Source organism: Schistocerca americana, chromosome 11 (assembly GCF_021461395.2).
Source record: "Schistocerca americana isolate TAMUIC-IGC-003095 chromosome 11, iqSchAmer2.1, whole genome shotgun sequence".
NCBI classification, from domain to species: Eukaryota; Metazoa; Arthropoda; class Insecta; order Orthoptera; family Acrididae; genus Schistocerca; species Schistocerca americana.
Window position 1 is genome coordinate 44141399 of NC_060129.1, and position 19967 is coordinate 44161365.

At 46.8% G+C, this 19967-nt stretch overlaps 1 protein-coding gene across 1 annotated transcript in view; it reads right to left on the reverse strand.

Annotated features, from left to right (window-relative positions):
* The window catches only part of LOC124554144 (glycine--tRNA ligase), a 157560-nt gene that overhangs the window by 35209 nt on the left and 102384 nt on the right, over positions 1-19967 (reverse strand). The window lies entirely within an intron of this gene.

Here is a 19967-nt window from a genome sequence, read left to right on the forward strand (position 1 = left end):
AGGTGCGCGAGAATGTTTTGCCCCTACTAGTGGTTTACCTCCATTCTCAAGAGGGCAGTGAGCCATAGCACCACTGTAGAGTAGCCACATCATCCTTCCTATCACCAGAGGTACTTCTCCGAGCAGGGGAGGCACGGTCACCTGCATAAAGTGCGGATACGCCTCACCTGTGATGTGCTGTGGAAGGACGACCAGTCCTCACACAATAAGGCTGAACTATTGCCAACAATTCACGGCCACTGTAGTGCGGGAATTCCCTATAGCCCACACGACGGTATCGTGAAGGCCGACAGTACCGTCTCTCGTAAAGGTACCCCACCTGTGAATAAGACGGATGCCACAAATCCCAGCACTGTGGTGAGTGATAAGCCGGTGACAAAACAGTTACCCAAAGCCACTTCTATCAGAAATAAGCCAGGGCCACTGTTAAAGGTATCTTATCTCCGCCTTCGAGTGAGTGTACCCACCTCTGGACACGTGTCGGGCTGTACGTCCCTCGATCTTTTTTATCCTACGGTGTGGTTACAAGTGAAGTGATACGACACATTACAATAAAGACAATATTATGAAAAGTATAGACAGCAGGAGATGCCGAGTTGCCAACAGGCACAACAAGGAGACTACTCGATCCCTGCTTCCAGCCCCTCATTTCGTGGGTCATATCCTTGTAATACGAAGTGCTATCCAAAATTTTTGGGACTGGTGCTGCCATCTGTCGAAAACCTTACCCTCGGACTAACGGTCACCATCACCCTCGAAGTATACACAGAGGTTGCAGGATTAGAAAGTTGCAGCGAAATGCAGGAAGATCTGCAGCGGATAGGCACTTGGTGCAGGGAGTGGCAACTGACCCTTAACATAGACAAATGTCATGTATTGCGACTACATAGAAAGAAGGATCCTTTATTGTACGATTATATGATAGCGGAACAAACACCGGTAGCAGTTACTTCTGTAAAATATCTGGGAATATGTGTACGGAATGATTTGAAGTGGAATGATCATATAAAATTAATTGTTGGTAAGGCGGGTGCCAGGTTGAGATTCGTTGAGAGAGTCCTTAGAAAATGTAGTCCATCAACAAAGGAGGTGGCTTACAAAACACTCGTTCGACCTATACTCGAGTACTGCTCATCAGTGTGGGATCCGTACCAGATCGGGTTGACAGAGGAGATAGAGAAGCGCATTTCGTCACAGGGTTATTTGGTAAGCGTGATAGCGTTACGGAGATGTTTAGCAAACTCAAGTGACAGACTCTGCAAGAGAGGCACTCTGCATCACAGTGTAGCTTGCTGTCCAGGTTTCGAGAGGGTGCAACACCGACTCAAAGGAAGGCCTCGGCGCTTGTTGGTGACGTCACGTCAGCTAGGCACGGTGAACGCCAGGTCTGTTGCAGGCAGATACACCTGGGCGTGCTTATCACTATAAATCTCTTATTTTTGGACAAAATGTTTGGTATTGTTTTGGATTCTGCAGTTTTATTTAGATGAAAGATTTTCTTACTATCGTAAAGCTACAAATGAAGATCATAGTTCTGTATTACTGAATCTTGTCGAAACAAATGTAGATCAATATGAGAAGACGCTTTGCCCCATTGCAAGCTTCGGAAATTTTACACTCAAGTAACCATATTTACTTGATCCATTTTGTTATCGAAACTTAGCCCAACCCCCCTTACAATTAACTTGTTTCTTTTATTTATTTATTTATTTATTTTCGTTTGACATTGTCACTGGAAATGTGAGCTAATTTATATGTGTAAATGTCCAACTGTTGCCACTCATTAGATTACAGTCGTTTTCAACTAAAGGAATTCTAAACAGGAAACAAAATAGCTTCATACATTGAAAATACTGCTGAGCTTCAACTTTTTTAAACATGCACATTAGAAAAGATAAATATTCCCCTCTTCCCCCAACGTGTACAATCGCAAGATATTTCATTAACACTCAGTGTTCCTCAGCGCATAGTCAACCAAGATACCTAAAGAAGAGGACCAGTATGTTCACAGTTTCTTGTAAAAGCAACCCAGTACAAACGTAACTTCGTCAGATTTACAAATAAGGTAAAGGAGCACGAATTCTGTTGCTGCTGGACCATGAAGTTGTTTTTGAATCTCAATCCTTAAAACAGGTGGAAATTTAAGTTCAGGAGTACACTATTTGTTAAGAAGTGTAATGAATTGCATAATTAATTGATTGCAGAAATCTCTCAGAACAATGTGTATTGGTCAACTACTGCCAATAATTTGACATTTTCCTGTGTCAGAGAGGGAGACACCACCATTATGAGTATGCCTGCAACAGACCTGGCGGTGAGTCGGTGTTGGTTTCTGGATGAGGTTTCGAGTATATTGCTTCCCCCTACTTATACCTCCCGAGGAGATCACGAATGTGAAATTAGAGAGATTTGGGTGCGCACGGAGGCTTTCTGGCAGTCGTTCTTCCCGCGAACTATATGCGACTGGAACAGGAAAGGGAGGTAATGACAGTGGCACATAAAGAGCCCTCCGCCACACACCGCTGGGTGGCTAGTGGAGTATAAATGTAGACGTAGATGTAGTAGTTCCCATCCGCACATACACACCAGTCCCAGCACTTCTGCCACTGGTCAAACATTTTCTGGAAGCCCTGTTCTTTAAGGGTGTTTATCACCGCTAGCAATGCTTCTCGAATCCTCTCTGGAGTGTCGAACTGAAGGCCTTTCGACTAGAGTTTCAGTTTTGGGAACAGCTCAAAATTGCAAGGTGACTAATCTGGCGAGTATGGAGGGTGGGGTACAACGGCCACGTTTTTTGCCAAAAAGGTCCCGGTCAGCAAGGACGTGTGACAGGGCACGTTTTCGTGACGCAGCAGCCAGTTCCCTCGACACTAAAGTTCGGGCCGTCGTCGCCACACATTTTCACGGAGCCGTCGCAAAACGTCACAGTAGTGTGTGGAATTCACTGTTTGGTTGGGTGGGACGAATTCTTCGAGCACAATTCCCTCGGTATCAAAGACGACGAGGATCGTGCTCTTCACCTGCCTTACTCGTTTGGGTCTCGGAGATCCCCGGCTCTATCACCAGAACGATTGTTGCTTTGTCTTGACACTCGTCGAATCATTGCAGGAGTCTCCATAGCACTTTTCCCGAGATTCACACAGAATTTGATACACACGCGCTGTTCCGTTCGCGGATCCGTCGTAAAATCACCAAACACCAAACAGAGTATTACAGAAATCAATGTTGACACGAACATGTCCTCCCACCTGACTGTCACTCTGCACACGGACTCGTCAGATATGCAGCTCTCACCATCTAGCGATGCAAAGATCCACTACTCGTACTTTCCAGATGGCAGCAACTGTCCAGAAAATTTTGGTTCCACCTCATACGACTATTGCAAAACATGTGCCACACATCCTTCCACCACATACTCCAGTCCGGTCACAAGCATCACGTATCTCGTCAAAGGCAGGGCTACCTGCAAAACAAGTCCTGTGATCTACAAACTAAGCTGCAATGTTCTGCATGGGCACGACAAGCTATGCATCTGCACAAATGGCCAATGACAAACTGTGGCCGAGAAACAGCTGGACTACCCAGTTGCCAAGCACGCTGCCCGACAATGTTCTCCGTTTCGGTGACTGCTTCACGGCTTGTGCCATCTGGATCCTTCCTACTGACACCAACTTTTCTGAAATGCACAAGTGGGAACTCTCATTGCAATACGTCCTACATTCTGGTAACCCTCCTGGCCTCAACCTTCGTTAATAATTGTCCTTCACGCATCTAGCTCCTTCCCTGTTCCCATTCAAGCACTACACAGTCTTTTACACCAATGCCCCCCTCCCGTCAGCCTAACCTCCCGACTGCATCTACCTGCCCCACCCTCTTTCCACCCCTCCCTGTATGCTCCCACAAGCAGAACTTTACTGTCCCCCATCCCTATCCAGCTATCCCTCCCCCTGCCCTCCTCGCCACGGTCTCCTCCTTACCACCACCACCACCACCACCACCACCTGGTTGCATCTCCCATCGTGCGCAGCAGCTTGCAGTGTGGTCTCAACAGGTCCTGTGTGTGAAAATTGTATTTGTATGAATGTATACGTATGTGGTGAGGGGGGGGGGGGGCGGGAATCCGATAAGCTTTTTTGGCTGAAAGCTTACTTGTTTACCGTATTTACTCGAATCTAAGCCGCACTTTTTTCCGGTTTTTGTAATCCAAAAAGCCGCGTGCGGCTTAGAATCAAGTGCAAAGTAAGCGGAAGTTCTGAAAAATGTCGGTAGGTGCCGCCACAACTAACTTCTGCCGTCTAATATATGTAGCACTACACAGGCGTGTTTTGCAGGCACAAAGATAAATACTGTCGCCAAAACCTATGCGACAGTAAGTAAATTAAAAGAAAAGGTAGAAGAATGTAAACATTATGCCATGTAACTTCCTGGCAGATTAAAACTGTGTGCCGGACCGAGACTCAAACTCGGGACCTTTGCAAGGTTCACAGGAGAGCTTCTGTAAAGTTTGGAAGGTAGGAGACAAGATACTGGCAGAAGTAAAGCTGTGAGGACGGGGCGTGAGTCGTGCTCGGGTAGCTCAGTTGGTAGAGCACTTGCCAGCGAAAGGCAAAGGTCCCGAGTTCGAGTCTCGGTCCGGCACACAGTTTTAATCTGCCAGGAAGTTTCATATCAGCACACACTCCGCTGCAGAGTGAAAATCTCATTCATTATGCCAAGTATTCTTTTGTCTTTGCTGCTATCTCATTTAAATCCTGTCTGCCTAATAAACTACGAAACTAGAGTGAGACAAAAGCAAATGTGGAAGAATATACATATAATGTCATGTTTATATTTGTATTATTCTTATGCTGAATAGTGATACAATCAGAAATGAAGCACGAATCTAAGATGACTAATTTCTGTGCAGAATATAATGTACTAAAGAGGCGTCTGCAAAGATTTTCAAACGGAGAAAAATCTTTGCTAAACTCTCGTTCGGAACAAATTCTAGCATATGCAGTCTATTATTTGGTTTTGTTGATCATTATCAAAGAAAGCAGCAGTGTAAGTAACAACAAATAGCAGTGTCTTGCCATGTTTCGCTAATGAGACGATTCCTCTCTTTTTTCATTTTAATTGTAAGCGGTGGTAGCGTGCACAAAAGCAAGTCTAAAACTTCACTGTACCCTTGAATTTCGAGTCTCAAATTTCAGGTGCGGCTTAGATTTAAGTAAATACAGTAACAGTCTTATTGTTGTACCTGTATACAACTCATATGCTGAATAGCAAATCTATTCTTTTCATAATATTGTCATTATTCCACCCTTGATTTTCCATTGTTTCGACACTGCAATAAAGGTTGCACGACATGAAACTTTGTGTTCCCAATGTAGTGATATAAGGAACAACAAGACAACACAAATCACATTTATTCTTCAGTTAGAATAATGAGCTCTTCTGAAGAGGACATTACTCGGCTTACCATTATTTAAAGCTCAGAAAATTGAAAATGAAAAGGAAGTCCTGGGTGCACCCTTACAGTGCTAGAAATTTCAATCTTAGCTCAACTGTGGTTTTTTGTGAACACTAACTGACCACTGCATTAAAGACACGTAACGTGTATCCACAGGACATGTGGCCTGTATTTGAAGAAGTGCCATGATGATCTCTCCATTGGCAAAAGATTCCGGAATAGTCCCCCATTCGGATCTCCGGGAGGGGACTGCCAAAGGGGGAGGTTACCATGAGAAAAAGATTGAATAATCAAAAAAAGGATAACGTTCTACGAGTCGGGGCGTGGAATGTCAGAAGCTTGAACGTGGTAGGGAAACTAGAAAATCTGAAAAGGGAAATGCAAAGGCTCAATCTAGATATAGTAGAGGTCAGTGAAGTGAAGTGGAAGGAAGACAAGGATTTCTGGTCAGATGAGTATCGGGTAATATCAACAGCAGCAGAAAATGGTATAACAGGTGTAGGATTCGTTATGAATAGGAAGGTAGGGCAAAGGGTGTGTTACTGTGAACAGTTCAGTGACCAGGTTATTCTAATCAGAATCGACAGCAGACCAACACCGACAACGATAGTTCAGGTATACATGCCGACGTCGCAAGCTGAAGATGAACAGATAGAGAAAGTGTATGAGGATATTGAAAGGGTAATGCAGTATGTAAAGGGGGACGAAAATCTAATAGTCATGGGCGACTGGAATGCAGTTGTAGGGGAAGGAGTAGAAGAAAAGGTTACAGGAGAATATGGGCTTGGGACAAGGAATGAAAGACGAGAAAGACTAATTGAGTTCCGTAACAAGTTTCAGCTAGTAATAGCGAATACCCTGTTCAAGAATCACAAGAGGAGGAGGTATACTTGGAAAAGGCCGGGAGATACGGGAAGATTTCAATTAGATTACATCATGGTCAGACAGAGATTCTGAAATCAGATACTGGATTGTAAGGCTTACCCAGGAGCAGATATGGACTCAGATCACAATATAGTAGTTATGAAGAGTAGGCTGAAGTTCAAGACATTAGTCAGGAAGAATCAATATGCAAAGAAGTGGGCTACGGAAGTACTAAGGAATGACGAGATACGTTTGAAGTTCTCTAACGCTATAGATACAGCAATAAGGAATAGCGCAGAAGGCAGTACAGTTGAAGAGGAATGGACATCTCTAAAAAGGGCCATCACAGAAGTTGGGAAGGTAAACATAGGTACAAAGAAGGTAGCTGCGAAGAAACCATGGGTAACAGAAGAAATACTTCAGTTGATTGATGAAAGGAGGAAGTACAAACATGTTCCGGGAAAATCAGGAATACAGAAATACAAGTCGCTGAGGAATGAAATAAATAGGAAGTGCAGGGAAGCTAAGACGAAATGGCTGCAGGAAAAATGTGAAGACACTGAAATAGATACGATTGTCAGAAGGACAGACTCAGCATACAGGAAAGTCAAAACAACCTTTGGTGACATTAAAAGCAACGGTGGTAACATTAAGAGTGCAACGGGAATTCCACTGTTAAATGCAGAGGAGAGAGCAGATAGGTGGAAAGAATACATTGAAAGCCTCTATGAGGGTGAAGATTTGTCTGATGTGATAGAAGAAGAAACAGGAGTCGATTTAGAAGAGATAAGGGATCCAGTATTAGAATCGGAATTTAAAAGAGCTTTGGAGGACTTACGGTCAAATAACGCAGAAGGGATAGATAACATTCCATCAGAATTTCTAAAATCATTGGGGGAAGTGGCAACAAAATGACTATTCACGCTGGTGTGTAGAATATATGAGTCTGGCGATATACCATCTGACTTTCGGAAAAGCATCATCCACACGATTGTGAAGACGGCAAGAGCTGACAAGTGCGAGAATTATCGCACAATCAGCTTAACAGCTCATGCATCGAAGCTGCTTACAAGAATAATATACAGAAGAATGGAAAAGAAAATTGAGAATGCGCTAGGTGACGATCAGTTTGGCTTTAGGAAAAGTAAAGGGACGAGAGAGGCAATTCTGACGTTATGGCTAATAATGGAAGCAAGGCTAAAGAAAAATCAAGACACTTTCATAGGATTTGTCGACCTGGAAAAAGCGTTCGACAATATAAAATGGTGCAAGCTGTTCGGGATTCTGAAAAAAGTAAGGGTAAGCTATAGGGAGAGACGGGTCATATACAATATGTACAACAACCAAGAGGGAATAATAAGAGTGGACGATCAAGAACGAAGTGCTCGTATTAAGAAGGGTGTAAGACAAGGCTGTAGCCTTTCGCCCCTACTCTTCAATCTGTACATCGAGGAAGGAATGATGGAAATAAAAGAAAGGTTCAGGAGTGGAATTAAAATACAAGGTGAAAGGATATCAATGATACGATTCGCTGATGACATTGCTATCCTGAGTGAAAGTGAAGAAGAATTAAATGATCTGCTGAACGGAATGAAGTCACGGGTACACAGTATGGTTTGAGAGTAAATCGGAGAAAGACGAAGGTAATGAGAAGTAGTAGAAATGAGAACAGCGAGAAACTTAACATCAGGATTGATGGTCACGAAGTCAATGAAGTTAAGGAATTCTGCTACCTAAGCAGTAAAATAACCAATGACGGACGGAGCAAGGAGGACATCAAAAGCAGACTCGCTACGGCAAAAAAGGCATTTCTGGCCAAGAGAAGTCTACTAATATCAAATACTGGCCTTAATTTGAGGAAGAAATTTCTGAGGATGTATGTCTGGAGTACAACATTGTATGGTAGTGGAACATGGACTGTGGGAAAACCGGAACAGAAGAGAATCGAAGCATTTGAGATGTGGTGCTATAGACGAATGTTGAAAATTAGGTGGACTGATAAGGTAAAGAATGAGGAGGTTCTATGCAGCATTGGAGAGGAAAGGAATATGTGGAAAACACTGATAAGGAGAAGGGACAGGATGATAGGACATCTGCTAAGACATGAAGGAATGACTTCCATGGTACTAGAGGGCAAAAACTGTAGAGGAAGACAGAGATTGGAATACGTCAAGCAAATAATTGAGGACGTAGGTTGCAAGTGCTATTCTGAGATGAAGAGGTTAGCACAGGAAAGGAATTTGTGGTGGCAAAAAAAAAAAAAAAAAAACTGACCTCTCGATGGTGTCCCATAAATGTTCGACAGAACTCGTGTTGCACGATCTCTGTGGCCAAATCATTCACTCGAACTGTCCAGAATGTTCTTCAGACCAATTGCGTGTCCCACTGACACGCTGGACTGTCATCCGTACAAATTCTATCACTGCTTGGGAACACAAAGTCCTCTAACGGCTAAAAATGGTTTTCAAGTAGCCAAACGTAACCATTTCCAGTCGATTATTGGTTCAGTTGGACCAGCGGATCAGTCGATTCCAAGTAAACACAGCCCACACCATCACAGAGCCACCACCAGCTCGCATAGTGCCTCGTTGACAACTTGGGTCCACGGCTTCGTGGGGTGTGCACCATTCCCGAACCGTACCGTCCTCAGGACTCGTCTGACAAGGGCAAGATTTTCCAATCACCTATCGTCCAATCGGTACAGACACAAGCCCAGGCCACTGCACGCGATGTCGTGTTGTCGGCAAAGGCACTCGGACCGGTCGTCTGCTGTCGTACCCCAGTAACATCAAATTTTGCTGCACTCACCTAACAGATATTCTCATCGTATGCCCCACACTGATTTCTGCAGTTATTTTATGCAGTGTCGCTTGTCTGTTAGCACTGATAACTCTAGGCAAATACCGCTACTCTCGTTGTTATGTGGTGGGCCACTGCATTGTCTGTAAGATAGGTTATTCCTGAAATTAGTAAATTTCTGAAGTATAAAGACGACACTGCTGCTACCGTGGTCAGGTAACCAGTTCAATGTGCGGGGAAATATTTACGTACGCTGCCTGACAAAATGGGCAAAGCATTTAGAAGAAATGGTCCGATGTCAACAAAAATTCATACAGTACACACCGTCAGAGGACGTGTAAACTACAATTAGAGATGGAACAGCCACCAAAAAGGTGAAACAGCCACCAAAACGCATTAGTGACGTTCATATTTAGTGTCGTCAGCAGTCTAGGTAGGGAACACGAGTGCGAACTGGGTCAAATGTCAGGTGACCGCAGTGAAGGACACAGACACCCGAGCGAGACGTTATCGGCTCCCGACAGAGCTCCAGTGGGGACTCGGCGAGGGTCTCCGTCAGGCAGAACCGTGCAACACACAGGTTTCTAGGGTATCCAGACACGACAGTGGCTCGACGTCCGTCTGCACGGAACTCGGTAGCAGTTGTACTCACTGTCGAGGTTCCGGCCCACCACATCTGATGTACTGCTCTCTGAGCACATCTGAAAGTTTCCCGTCTGTGTCTGCCATCTGAGAATGAGTAACCGACTCACTGAAAAATGCACTATCACTCAGACACCAGCAGCAGCCGGCCAAGAGAATTATTGTCACACACATTGCCTACTGTCAGCACCGTAACTTAAACAGTCGAGTTTGGAATGACGTCGTGATCTGGAAGTGTGGACTGCTCCGGCACCTCCCTCCGTTCTGTGAGGAACGGCGGGTTTGTACTATCCTCGATGCCCACTGTCGACGAGTACGGCAGAGACCTGCGGCCCTATTCTGTACCGTTCGGTCACTCTGCCGACCGGTTCGGTAGGTGAGTGCACCGAGCGGAAGAGTTACCGCGACCGAGTCTCCGTACAGTTCTCCGAATCGTTCGGTAGCGAGTCTGTACGGCTCCACGTAAGGCCCCGTCCCGTCTCTCCTCGCACCACCCGATCGAAGAAGAGTGACGAGAGCTGCGGGTAAGCTCACACGACGACCGCACACCCGCTGCGATGCACCGCGCCTGAAGTCGCCAGCTGACAACTACCTGACAAGCTATTCCCATTACTATCATTGAAAAGTGTGTTCACAGTGAATAGCGGTGGTCATATGAGACACTGGAAATGGTGGAAGAAAATGAGAATGTTCTTACCTTCAGATCCCAGTAACACTGAACTGGCTTCATGTATTGCTTTTGTCTGTGTGTGTGTGTGTGTGTGTGTGTGTGTGTGTGTGAGAGAGAGAGAGAGAGAGAGAGTTGCTTTTGGGCACTTCGAAAGGGTCTGTCCATCTCTCAGATTGTGTCAGCAAATTGCGCGGTGCCACATTTCCTCGAGCTGCTTGCCACCTCCGTCGCTCTCGCCTTTTCCTTAACACTACTGTGCGCACTGTGTCCACTTCCACAATTCTCAGTTGGATGTAATAATATTTATGAATTCTCTTTCCACTCAGATGCATCCTGGTGATTCATCAGAACATAATCAGTACATCCAAAATAATAATAAATTCTCTCCACAATCACACCACACTGAACCGAACGAGTGTCCTTACCGACACCTCACTTCCTCTCGGTCGGTAACGAGCCTCAGTAGTGTACAGAATACTAACCGGCTACCGATTCAAAAATGGTGTCATTACCGAGGCTAACCTACGGAACTGAACAGTACAGACAATACAAATAGGGCTAGTGTAGAGAGGTCCTATTCTTCCAATGTTGGAGACAAACAGTGGGGTTATCCCTCGTGTCACACCGTGGAGAGCCACAAGGCACAATTTCAGGTCACAGCCGGTATCGACCGAGGGATCTCTGTCACCACAGAGGAACGTCACCCACATCCGGCACCCTCACCTGTTACACCGTGCGACAGTACCGCAGTGGCATTCGAGCGGAGAGTGCTCGTCCACAAACTGTCTCTGTGACGTTAAGGTATTCCTGTGGCTAGTAAGACCCCAGGTCTGTCCTCGGTACGACACGTGTGGGATCAGCTCGTACGTCAACTCCGTCCCACTGCCAGTGCCGACAATCTGGAGTACCGGTTACGACAGCCGTGGGCCGGTTCGTCTCAGAAGAGGGCGTGATGCTTTACGACACCCTCCAGCTAGTGCGTACCGGCCAGAGGGGTTACGACGTCACAGCGATACGTAAGCTCGTACTGCCGACTTCTTTGTGAACTCGACTGTACACTGCAATCGTTGTGATAGCACTCTACACCCTCTCGACCCGTAGTTTCGTTTCGTTTTCTTTCTTCCTCCCCTTCTGGGTGCTTCACTGTTTTTTGTCAGGTAGTGTATAATAACTGCATACAGAGCAGTTGTATACAACACAGATAGAGGTTTATCCTTTTTACATCCTCCTCGATATCTTGCAGAGTTATTTCAGGAGGTTCACTTCGAAAGACTTACTCCGAGCTTTTGCGCAATCATCCGTCAGTCTTAAACTGGCGTCATACCACACAGAACTCTGTTATTTCTCATGTTAACAGAATCTTCCGTTGGTTCTTGGTAGAACAACATTATAATAAATGAAAAGCATCAGTTAGCTTTTGTTCTACAAAGCAAGAACCGATGGAAGATTCTGTTAGCACAATTATCCGTCTTTTATAGTGGATTACTGGGACAAAAAGCAAAGTCAACACAACACACTTCGTTTAACAAACAGTGTTTGCAATGCAAAATTACACCAAAATACGTCTCCGTAAAGTCAAGAGGAACATCCGCCGCTGCAAACAGAGCCGTCAATGTCGCAAGATACACGTGGATAAAGGAAGAATTGAAGAAACGGTATCGTCTTCGTGACAACGTGTGTACACATCTGAAAGTGGTACATATGGCAATCACATCTAAGTTACACCCCTACGAGTTCGATGTTTTTGATCGAGAAGTTCGTCAAAGTGTAAGCGATCTCATTTATGACGTATTTTTGCGGCAGAACAAGAAATTATCTATGATTAGGAAGGTGAGTGTACCTCAAACCTCAAACTGTAAACAAAATTTTTCACAATGCGTAATTAACTTATTGAACTCGGTTCTGCCTCCAAATGAACAAAAAGTGCTCGAGAAAGGTTTTAAATATGCTCCTCCCAAACATCCATCAGAAAAACAACAGGATGTTATGAAAGTTGATATTGAATATGCCCTAATGTAATGTAGAACAAAAGCAAACTGCTGCTTTTCATCTATTATTTCTTGTAATGGGTCACCTGCATTGTAAGGTCTGCTTTTTGCGTCGGTCACTGCACTGCAGCTAGAGATGTTGCCGAACCACACACAATCCGACAGTCTCAAAATAGTTCACCAGCATGCTCACACACCCGAATAGTACAGTGTGCCGGAGATCATTCCCACTGTAACCGCAAGTATTCCGGCGATTCCCTCGTCTTTCAGCTGAACTACCAGCCGTTGTTGCAACACATCCACATAACAAGGGCCATTCACGTTACATTCGAAACAATTACGGCACGAACAGGTATCGTGACATCTCGGCCCTTGTACTAACACAAGACAGGTATCTTTCCATCTCTTCCAGTAAGCGAGGTGGCGCAGTGGTCAGCACGCTGGAAACACATTCTGGAGGCTGACAGTTCAAATCCACATTGTCAGGGTATGAGATTTCCCAGGTGTTTTGTCGCTGGGGTTTTTGAAAATGAATTATTTAATGAGGGGGGAAATCTCGCGTCAATTTTGAATATAGATGAACAAGCTCTATTATCAGATCTGTTCATATGTTCATCTAGAAAAATTGTACACACATTAAAAGTTTAAACACTTCTTGGGAAGATTTGCTAAGGAATGGGTCTTGTTACAAGTCATTTGTTAGTTTTCTGGGGTGTTCCACACGTGTTTTGTGCCGTCCTAGAAATACTAAATCGAAGATCAGTGTGGCGACGTGTGGAGTGCTCAGTGATGGCAAGGAATCTTCTGCACGAAATGTGACGTCGTGGGATAGAGATGACCAGGAGATTAATAGTTTACAGCAAATACTGACGCATGCACTCTTGTTTTTTGCTTTTGGAGCTTGGTGTTAGTGAAAAGGAGATGCACCTAACCAACTGACTTCTGACTGAGTTTGTAATCAAAGATGTAATAACAACCTTCATACAAATCGTAGTTGCTGAGTTCTGGTTTTGCATATGGGAAGAGTTTATCAATGAGTTGGGGGTTCACAGACTGCTCGGAGCTGAAGACCGGCGACGACGTAATTTAAAAACTTGAACTCTCACGACATCTAGCCATTCAGATCATTTTTCCACGATTTCCCTAAATCACTCCAGGCGAATGCTTTGTCGGTTCCTTAAAAAAGAGCATGGCTGACTTCTTTCCCCATACTTTCACAATCCGAGCTAGTGCTGCTGTTGACAGTACGTTAAATTATAATCTTCTTTCCTTTCCAGTGCTTTCTTGTTCTTGTGAAACACAACTAGCTCTTTATACTCATGAAGCGTGTGTGTGTGTGTGTGTGTGTGTGTGTGTGTGTGTGTGTGTGTGTGTTGGGGTTTAAGGGCGCTCAACATCGAGGTCATCAGCGCCCTGACACACATTAAAAGGAACGAATGTGGAGAGACCTAATAAAACGGAAAAACACATTCAAAGAAAACAGGAAAAGAGGGAAATTACTACATAAGAAAGTATAACCGAAGGGAAGGGAAAACATAGCAACAAGAATGACAAAGGAATGTGTCATTGGCTGGCCACTTACAGAAAAGATGGGCGAGCTTGTCACACAGTGAGCAAATTAAAATCCGCTCCCTAAAATCTTTGTAAAAACATTTGACAAGGCACAGAACTTTAAAACTTTAACCACATTCGTCCGAGTGTTGCCTAAAAGAGTTGGCAGGTCCGCTGGCAAATCAGCCGAGGCCCGCTGGTCAGAAAATAAAACACAATCCAGTAAAATGTGGCTCACAGTGACCTGGACGCCGCAAGCACCACACAATGGAGGGTCCTCTCGCCGGAGCAGGAAGCCGTGCGTCATAGGGCTGTGGCCTATTCGAAGCCGAGTGAGGAGAACCTCGTCCCGTCGATGGGGCTGAAAGGAAGTACACCACACACGCGTTGTGGGCTTGACTAGACGGAGCTTATTGTCAGTCACTTCCAGCCACTCATCCTCCCACCGACACATGACTCTGGAGCTCAACAGCGAGGTGAGTGCGTGCAACGGGATAGCACACTGAGATACGTGTGGATCAAGACACGCCCCCTTGGCTGCGACATCTGCCCGTTCATTCCCAGCAATGCCGACATGCCCCGGAACCCAGCAGAAAGCCACCACCTTCCCCAGTCGCTGTAGTCGGAGGAGGGCACCCTGGATGGTCTGGACTACTTTAACTGCCGGATACAAATGGTGCAATGATTGAAGGGCACTGAGGGAATCGGAACAGACAAGAAATTTAGGAGAGGAAGAATGTCTCATCTGCTCCAGCGCCCGCAAGGTCGCAGACAATTCTGCATCAAAGACCGTGAAAGGCGGAGGCAGTCGGACCTTAAGGACACGATCCGGAAAAACAACTGAGCAGCCGACGGAATCCCCTTGTTTCGACCCATCCGTAAAAACCGCTACATAGTCGTGGTGCTCAGATAAAACAGCAGAAAATGCTGCATGAAAAACGGTGGCAGGAGTGCAACCTCTCTTGTACTGCAATAAATCTAAAATCACTCTGGGCCTCTTCAGTAACCAGGGTGGCAGGTGGTTAAAACCCTGGATTTGGGGTTGTACAGACTCCACACCGAGAGACTCTAGAACACGTTGCACACGGATCCCAAATGGCAACGTAGCCCGGGGACGGTGGGAAAAAAGGCGGTCCAGAGGTGGATGGGCAACAAGGCGGTGAGCAGGCGAGCTGGGAGCCGCAAGAAACTTACAAGCCTGGCGCACCAGCAGGAGCTGCCGCCGGATGGTAAGTGGCGGTTCGCCAGCCTCAGCACAGAGGCTGGGTACGGGACTGGTCCGATAAGCACCCGTAGCCAGTCGAATCCCAGCATGGTGAACAGCGTCAAGGATCCGCAAATAAGACGGCCTCGCTGACCCATATACTGTGCAGCCATAGTCCAGCCGTGAGCGCACGAAAGCTCGATAAAACTGAAGGAGACGCGCCCTGTCCGCTCCCCAAGACCTGTGGCTGAGGCACTTGAGGATGTTCAATGCCTTCAGCGTTCTGGCTTTCAAGTCACGTAGGTGTGGCAACCATGACAACCTGGAGTCAAAAATTAGGCCTAGAAACCGCACTGTGTCTCCAAACTGTAGGACAGTATCCCCCATATGCAAGGCAGGCAACGTAAAAAGACGACGAGAACGATTAAAATGAACACAAACACACTTATCGGCAGAAAACCTAAAACCCGTCTTTGCAGCCCACTCCTCTAACCGCCGCACCGTTAGTTGCAATTGACGGCTCGCGGATGCAACACTAGAGGAGGAACAGAAAACAGCAAAGTCGTCCACAAACAAGGAGCACTGTACTGGACTCCGCACTGTAGACGTTATACTGTTGATTGCTATGGCAAAGAGGGTAACGCTTAAAACACTGCCCTGGGGGACACCGTTCTCTTGCTCAAAGCGATCAGACAGTGTGTTACCAACGCGGGTCCGAAAAAACCGCTGAGACAGGAAAGACCGAATGAAAATAGGGAGGCGGCCACGAAAGCCCCATTGATGCAGTTGTGCAAGAATACAGTGTCTCCAAGTAGTATCATATGCCTTACTGATATCAAAGAAGATACCGATACAGTGATGCTGACGGAGGAAAGCCTGCTGAATAGCCGCCTCGAGGAGGGTCAGGTTGTCAACTGTGGATCGAAATTTTCGGAATCCACACTGAAAGCGGCTAAGGAGCTGTCTGGTCTCTAGCAGCCAGACCAGATGACGGTTAACCATCCGTTCCAGGGTCTTTCCGACACAGCTTGTCAAGGCGATACTACGATAACTACTGGGACATGTGCGGTCCTTTCCTGGTTTGAGGAGAGGGATGAGGATTGCCTCCCTCCACGAGGTTGGGAACACTCCCGTGTGCCATATGAGATTAAAACATTCAAGGAGGATTTCCTTGGACGCCGCTGGAAGATGTCTAAGCATGGAGTACCGGATGCGGTCGTAACCTGGTGCAGTGTCAGAAGTCTCAGTAAGAGCCGACTCAAGTTCCCACATGGAGAAAGGGGAGTTGTAGGCCTCAGAACCGTTCAACCGAAAGTGCAAATTCGCTCTTTCGACAGTCGCACGGTAGCGACGAAACGCTGGATCCTGGGTTGCAGTGGCAGTACTTTGTGCAAAATGCTCTGCCAGCGACTGAGCTATGGCGCTGGGTGTCGTTTGGAGGCATCCCTGGTTCAGGACTGCAGCTATTGGTAAACGGCTGCGTTTACCGGAAATCCTCCGGATGGCTTCCCATACCTTTGTGGAACAAGTGGAACGGTTGATGGAGTCCAGAAACTCCTGCCATGACCTTTTCTTGCTCTCTTTAATGACACGGCGTGCCCTGGCTCTCGCGATACGAAAGGCGGTAAGATTGACCGTTGTTGGGCGGCATTTAAATCGGCGAAGAGCCGCACGCCTGTCACGGATGGCTGAACGGCACTCTTCTGTCCACCAAGGCACAAGGCGCCGCTTAAGAGTGCCAGAAGACTGTGGTATGGACAGGTCAGCAGCATGGTGGATCACAAGCGTGATGTGATCCACCCATTCCTGTACGCTGGCGTGGCGGTCAAAGACAGCCAACCGAGTGAACAGTGGCCAGTTAGCCCTGCCAATCATCCACGATGGTGGCCGCTGCTCCAGCAATACACCATCCAGGAGATGAATGCGGATAGGGAAGTTATCGCTGGAATGTAGGTCGTCAATGACCTCCCAGTGAACGGAGTCAGTGAGGGTTGGAGAGCAGAAAGATAGGTCAATGGCTGAGAATGACCCTGTAGCACTAGAGAAATGAGTCGGAGTACCTGTGTTGAGGATGCACAACACTTGAGATGTTAGGAGGCCCTCCAAAATTCGACCTCGAGCGCAAAGAGAAGTGGAGCCCCACAGGACATGATGGGCATTGAAGTCGCCCAGGAGGAGAAATGGGCGGGGGAGTTGGTCGATAAGGTTTGTGAGAGCCTCTAAGTTCACTGCATCCAGAGGGGGTAAATAAAGGGAGCAAGCGGTAAGCCTCCGACCGGAATAAATTGCAACTGCAACTGCTTGCAGGTCAGTATCCAGGGGGAGAGCAGAGGAGTGGTGGTCATTATCGACAAACACGGCGACTCCGCCTTTGGCCCTGTCTCCAGTCAGGTCATCTTTGCGATACAACCTATAGCCCCTGAGTACAGGAGCATCAGATTGTTTGAGATGTGTTTCCTGTAAACACAAGCACAGGGGGCGTTGCTGTGCTAGGAGGTGCAGTTCCTCCACATGTGCCCGGAATCCATTCATGTTCCACTGAATAATGGGAGCCATCTATCAGGGCGGGAGTACCTTCAGTCGCACTTTCTGTCGGGGAGGAGAGCCCACAACAGGTGGAGGCTCAGTTTTGGGGCGAGACGATTGCCCCAGTCTGACATCTACCTCCATCGTCTCAGAAGAGGAGTCGAGAGAGACGTCAGAGAGAATGACATCCACATCAGCAGACTGTAGAACGTCAGTCTCCTTTAGTGGGCGAGTCTTCACCTTTGTCTTTGGCTTCGATTTTCTGGCCTGAGGTGGCATTGGAGCCAAAACCTCAGAAGCAGTAGGGGGTGTACCAGCACTAGGCAGTACACAAGACTGGACCCGGGAAGGGGCAGGAAGTTCCATGACGTCAGCTACCACAGCCTGGTCAGAAGGCCGGGAGGCAGCAGCAGGCTTCACAGGAATGGCAGCAGCACATGTACACTGACAAACGCAGGTGCTAGTGCTGACAGTAGCAACCTCCGTTTGGGTAGGGGCATCGGTTTTCAAGACAGGCTGTTTCAGAACGGAAGAAAAGGAGGCAGCGAACGTGGGCGGCTGCATGGACTTGTAGATTTTCTTTGCCTCACCATACGGGATGCGTTTAGTGGTTTTAAGTTCCTGGATCTTCCGTTCCTCAAGGAAAACTCTGCATTCCCTACTCCACACAGGGTGATCCCCAGAGCAGTTCACACACTTGGGAGGAGAGGAGCAATCAACTCCCTCATTAGCGGCTTTACCACATTTCCCACAAGTGGCTTCCCCTTTACAGCCGAGAGTAGTGTGGCCAAAGTGTTGGCATTTAAAACACCGCATGGGGTTGGGGTAATAAGGCCGTACACTGAGACGTAGGAAACCTGCCTTCACATGCTCTGGCAATTTGGTGCTGTTAAATGTAAGAATAAATGAGTCAGTTTTTATGAGAGCACCATCCACCCGTTTCATAACGTGTTGCACGTCCACAATTCCTTCCCGGGACCATTCAGACTTCAGTTCGTCTTGGGGAATGTCGACGAGATCTCTGCAAGTCACAACACCCTTGCTGTAGTTCAAGGTGTTGTGAAAGTCAGTCTCTATCGCAAACTCCCCAAGAAAGTGTGCCTTCTGAAGGTTCTGGACTTGCTGGAAGCTAGATGTTTCAACCAGCAAGGTGCCATTGCGCAGGCGCTTTACAGACTTTAACGTGCCAGCAATACCCTCTAAGCCCTTCTGTATATAAAATGGCGAAACTTTTTCAAAACTCCCATCTTTTCTTTTAATTATGAGAAACACATTCTGAGAAGCAGAATGCGTTCTGTTACTAGTACCTGAATCAGGAGGACTGGCTACACGAGCCCTCTTGTTAGATTGGGTGTTAGAACCTACCAGCGGCCCACCCTTTCCGCTGGGAGGAAAAGAAAAGTTCGAGGGTTCCATCTCGATCCCAAGAGCAGCTAGGGAACTAAAGGTCCGCTCAGACAGAGCCCCGCATGCCTGAGTAAGCCCTATACAACTGGGGTGTGGCAGGTGCCCCAGAGGTTGCCCGCTTGCGACTGTTCCACCTCAACAGCCATGCATCTCATAGGCGCGGAGCACACCGGAAGATTGAGGGGTTTTTTATAGAGGTTTGTTCCATCCTCGCGATCTGGGCGGCCAAGCCAAGATCCCCATTCCCTGAGACACACAACATTCCACCGCCGCGCCGCACGGTGGTCGCTGAAGTGTACTCAGAGCTTACGGTGACGGGGGACAGGTGGCGCTTACCAGTCCCCAGCTCAGGAACCCCGGGGTCGCCAAGCCCGTACCCAGCAAATGAATGCTGAGCCCCTGGGGGCCTCATGAAGCAATGAGTGCTATCAACAGGGGATGTCAAATTGATTCCATATTTTTAGATTTCCAGAAGGCTTTCGACACCATTCCTCACAAGCATCTTTAATCAAACTGTGTGTCTATGGAACATCACCTCAGTTGTGCAACTGAATTCGTGATTTCCTGTCAGAAAGGTCACAGTTTGTAGTAATAGATGGAAAGTCATCGAGTAAAACAGAAGTAATTATCCGGCGCTCCCCAAGGAAGTTCTATAGGCCATCTATTGTTCCCGATCTATATTAACGACATAGGAGACAATCTGAGTAGCTGTCTTAGATTGTTTGTAGATGATGCTGTCATTTACCGTCTTGTAAAGTCATCAGATGACCAAAATGAATTGCAAAATGTTTTAGATAAGATCTGTATGGTGCGAAAAGAGGCAATTGGCTCTGAATAAACAAAAGTGTGAAGTTATTCACACCA